The sequence below is a fragment of the Panthera pardus genome, unplaced genomic scaffold (genome assembly GCF_024362965.1).
Source record: "Panthera pardus isolate Hobbes unplaced genomic scaffold, ASM2436296v1 HiC_scaffold_12, whole genome shotgun sequence".
NCBI lineage: Eukaryota > Metazoa > Chordata > Mammalia > Carnivora > Felidae > Panthera > Panthera pardus.
The window spans coordinates 92,525,621-92,530,508 of NW_026526677.1; the positions used below are offsets into that span (position 1 = coordinate 92,525,621).

The 4,888-nt window shown below is 52.9% G+C and overlaps 1 long non-coding RNA gene across 1 annotated transcript; it reads left to right on the top strand.

Annotated features, from left to right (window-relative positions):
* Positions 1–1,483: 1,483 nt before the first annotated feature.
* Positions 1,484–4,541, top strand: LOC128776111 (uncharacterized). The gene is made up of 3 exons (XR_008421035.1): positions 1,484–1,563; positions 1,653–1,763; positions 4,502–4,541. It is a non-coding gene; the product is annotated as an uncharacterized LOC128776111 (long non-coding RNA).
* Positions 4,542–4,888: the final 347 nt, after the last annotated feature.

A 4,888-nucleotide genomic window follows, 5' to 3' on the forward strand; every position in this document is an offset into this window, starting at 1 on the left:
TGCGGCTCACTTGTCACATAAACGTTGGAAGTGCCCCAAGTGGCGAATCCCTCAGACAAACCTGGGGTTTGGCCTCCCCCACCTCCCCCCACATACACACACCCCACAGCCTGAGCCAACACCCTGATCGTGGCTAGAGTGGAGACTTCCCCAGAAGTCTCCTCAGGTCCCCCCTGACACAGCAGTGGCGGATTCAGCCAAGGGGAAATTCATGTCCCCTTCCTTCTCTTTGTCCCCCGGACTCTCCACCCCTCTGGCCTCAGGAGGCCCTGTGAGGAGGAGCCTCCGAGAGCACATGAAGCCATTCTGTTACTTCTCAGAAATTGACTCTGGTTTTCCTTTACGTGATTTTTGTGGGCCCTCTGAAATCTTACCAGGGCAGGAAACATAGGGGTAGAAAGAATGGATTCATTAGCACTGGACTCTGAGGTCCAAAATGGCCTCACTTCTCATTCTCTTAAAGTCATCTCTGTTCTGATGCCCAACCACCACCTACCCGGGTGGTAAATAATTGCACAGCTGTTATTTGGGGGCTTTCCCCACCTCTCATTTCCTTCGGGGGGGAGTGTCTGGAGAGGAGACACATCAGTGCCGCTCATGAATTTTTGCCTGAACTGACAGCAGAAATGCCCATGCTGAAGCACCTGGTCCATTTGGTTTCATGCCGGGGCCTCACTGGTTCCGGCCGAATCTGAAATCCATGGGGATCAGGGGCCACCTCCGTGCATGAAATGCCAGCCTTCCCCCTGTGAGGTCACACGCTCCTGCAGGTGCTGCCAGAATCAAGGTGGGAGAAATGACCCCATCTCCCAGAAACCCCCAGGCATCCAGCCTCTCCCCTCCATCTGGGCAATCCTGCCAAGGGCTTCAGGCTTCCAGAGAAACCAGCAAGTAGTGAAGGTTGTTCTCCAACTACTTCTGTTTGTGCTTGCCAAAAAATCCTCCCTGGGGCCACGAATAAAAGGGACTGGAAGCTTCTTAGAAGAAAGTGGAAGCTATGTGGGAAGGGGAGAGAGGAAAGACAAAAGACTTTAGGAGGTCAGCCAGGTATCCTGCCACAAAATGGTTTTGTCCTTGAGTTGATGTTCTCCAAAAGGAAAAGAGGTCCTAGGGAAGCTTTGGCCTGCTTGTGTCCATGCCCCAGTGAGAGGAGAGGGGCCGGGCAGAGCCCCTGGCGGGGCAGAGACCCAGGCCTGGAGGGAGCTCCCGGGAGCACTGCTGGCTGGTCTTCGGGAGATGCTGATGTGTGTGTGGGACCCGGATGAAAAGCCTGCTGTCTACCAGCTTCACTTGCAATCCCGACGCTGTGAGCCTGGGGGGAGCACCTGCCCTGGGCAGCTGTCCCCACGTCGGCCACCTGCACTTCCTGCGAGTGACACAGCGTAGGTCACGTAGACAGTCTTCTCATGATCTCAGGACCTCCCACCCGTTCGGCTAATCACACATATTTCACATCGTGAGACGCGTTCCCCACATACCGTCAGGATCGCAAGCTGCCCAGGGCACTGTGATTCCACCTTCTGTCCCCAGGCCCCGATCCCCAGTGACAACCGGAGTTTATCTGTGAGTACATCCCACAGCCAAGGGGTTGTCGTGTCTCACCTCCTCCGATTCGTTTTATGAAAGTTATTAGCACCGATTTTCCTTTTCAGGACGTGAAATACTGTCCCCCACCCGCTGCCTCCCACACATGTGATGCTGGGAATGAATCACTGTACCTGAAGCAGACTCTGGGAGGGAGGTCGCCCTCGGTCCCCTCTGGGGTAAGTCCTAAATTCAGGTCCAGTATCATGTGCTGCCCCGACGTCGTGTGGAGCCTCGACGACCCAGCCCTAAATTTCCCACCTCGTTGTGTCCTGTGGAGAAGGTTCTAGTGAGCCAGCCCCTCATTAGGGCACCTGCTGTCGTCCTGCTCATCCCCACGCGGCAGATTTCAGGTCCCTGACATTCATGGTATTATTCCTATGACCCGCTCACATCCTGTTTGCAAACTAGGGGTCACCTCGCCTCTTCCTTCTACAGAACCGCCCTCCACAGTCCCTCTGTGGTCACACTATCCCATGTGCAGCCCGCTTAGGCTCCTCCATGGCGTGTCCTGTGTGGCATGATCCGCGGGCAGTGCCATCCTCCTCCCCCTGCCTCGAAATATGTGACGGAAAAAGTGTTGTCATCTCACCTGTCCCCTGTCACACGGTGAGCTGTGGCCACCTTCCTACCTGCGGAGCGGGACCCCTCCCTCCTCAACGGGGTGAAGGAGGCACACGCCACCTTCTGCTCCGGGGAAGGAAGCACCGTGGCCCGGGAGTCGGCAGGGTCCCCTGGACTCAGGTTTTGCAGACAGAGTCCTGGAGAAGCTCCGAGGGAATGTGTCCCTTCGGGCTGAGCCGAGCAGCTGGGTCCACTCCGTCTTCCTGTCAGAGCCTTTCAGAAATCACGTGAGTGACTTCACGGAGTGTAGGAAGAACCATTGGACCCATAACGGTTTTGAAGTCAATACGGCCATGGAGCCAGACCAGGGTCCCGAAGAAGGCCTCTCAGAAGCCGAGACTTTCACCAGAGACACTTCTAGAAGGTGACATGGAGCAAAGTGGTGTCGGGGATTAGAGACAAACCATTTCTACTGAGGTGGCCACCGGCTCCAGGGCCTGACCGGTCCTTCCCGGAGGAGTCAGAACCGCGTGGGACTGTGCGGAGCAGGGCCCACGGGTGCTGCGTGGCCAAGCGCTGGAGCCACGTGTGGGAGAGAGATACCAGCTGTGAGCCTGGCCACATCGCTGACCCTCAGTCTTCAAATGCACAAAGCGGGAGTAAGGACACCTCGGGAACCGGAAGTGGGGGAGCAAAGGGAAGTGCTCATCCAGCTCTTGTCTCAGCGGCTGGTCCTGGGTAAATGCTCAGCGAAAGTAATTATCCTTACTGAATCTTCCAGAGCCCTTCGGGCACATGGAAAATAAGAAAGCTTCCTGGAATGACCTCACTGCTCTGGGGGGCTTGGCAGGCATCAGCTGGGGAGGAAGGACCGCAGGAATGTGTGTGTGGGTGTGGGTGTGGGTGTGCGTGTATGCATATGTGTGTGTGTGTGTGTGTGTGTGTGTGTGTGAACTTTCACTGACGTCCGGGGTAAAGAAGCGTCCCTCATTCATTCAGCCTAAAGCCAAGAAGGTGTGAGCAGACCATCCCAGTGGAAGGCATACGCATTCGGGACTAACTGTACTTGAATCTTACATTTGGCTCTTTCCCTGGGTGGGGATAAGCATTGGGACCCTCTCTCTTGAGGGGTGAAGGCGGCAAGCCCCGGTGCCAGTCAGCCCCATTGTCAGGAGGGCCAAAAACAGGGACTCGGACACCATTCTGTCCCCGGAACCATGCTGTTTACACCTTCATGACACCCTCCAATCAATCCATGAGATATTCACCACCCTCGCATAAAATAGGCCTGCGTAGATGATTCTGCCCCACCATGGGCTGCTGTCAGTGTTCTGAGCGGTCTAAGGTGGGCCAGGCTAAGCTATGATGGGTAGCCGGTTAGGTGTGTGCTCAGTGCCCTTTTTCTTGACTTAGGATTTTTCCTACTCAGGATGAGTTTGTCCGGAAGTAATGTCATCGGAAGTCAAGGCAGATCTGCGTTAGTTTCCCGTTGCTGCTGAAAATCAACACCGCGACTTAGTGGTTGAAAGCAACACGTATTTATTTCTTAGTATTCTGGGGTTCAGAGAGTCTCGTGGGGCTAAAATGGAGATGTCGGCAGGGGTGGATCCTTCCGGAAGTTCTGAGAGAAAACCCTTTCCTTGTTTCTTACAGCTTCTGGAGGCTGCTGACATTCCTCAGCTTATGACCCTATCACGTCATTCCAACCTCTTCCTTCCATCACCACATCTAACACTACTGACGGATGAAGGGGGCTCTGGGTGGCTCAGTTGCTTAAGCGACCGACTTCGGCTCAGATCATGATCTCGTGGTTCACAAGTTCGAGCTCTGCATTGGGCTGTGTACAGACAGCTCCGAGCCTGGAGCCTGCTTCAGATTCTGTGTCTCCTCCCCAACTTGCACTCTGTCTCTCTCTCTCTCTGTCAAAAATAAATAACACTGCTGTCTGATGATCTGTCTTCCTCTGTAAGGAATCTTGTGATTACTCAAGTCCCACTCAGAAAATCCAGTCTAATATCCCCATCTCCAGAGCCGTAATGACAAGTGCAGATCCCGTCTTGGCTACAATAACAGTCACAGGTTCCAGAGATTAGAACATGGACACATTTGAGAGCCACCATGTGGATACTATATACTGTCCCTATTTAGTACATATTATATACACTACACACACTCCCAGACACACAAAGACACATGTGTGTATACTAGCATGCATGTATATGTGTATATATATATACATATGTATAAAGATTTTTAATATGTGTATGTGTTTCTTTATATGTGTGTGTATATGTACACATATATGTACACACATATATGTACACATATGTATACATATATAATTTATTTTCAGAAACGGACTCATGTAATCATGGGAGTGGACAAGTCACGTGTATAAGATGGGCCACCTCCAGCCGGGACACTCAAGCAGGGTCCACGCCGCAGGCTTGCACAGAATTTCTTCTTCTCCAGGAAACTGCTTTTGCTCTTCAGGCCTGCAACTGATTGGATGAGATGCACTCTTATTAGTGAGGGTGATGTCTCTTCCTCAAAGTCAACCGTCCACGTCTGCAAAATATCTTCGCGGTAGGACCCGGACTAATGTTGGCCTCGGTCACCGCAAACTGCAGCCTACCTAGTTGACACATAAAACCTTCCGTCACTGATGCGGAGATCAACGTTTTCCATCCAGTTGCACGGCATTTTCAGCCCCTGTTATTGTGGATACATTTTCCCTTCT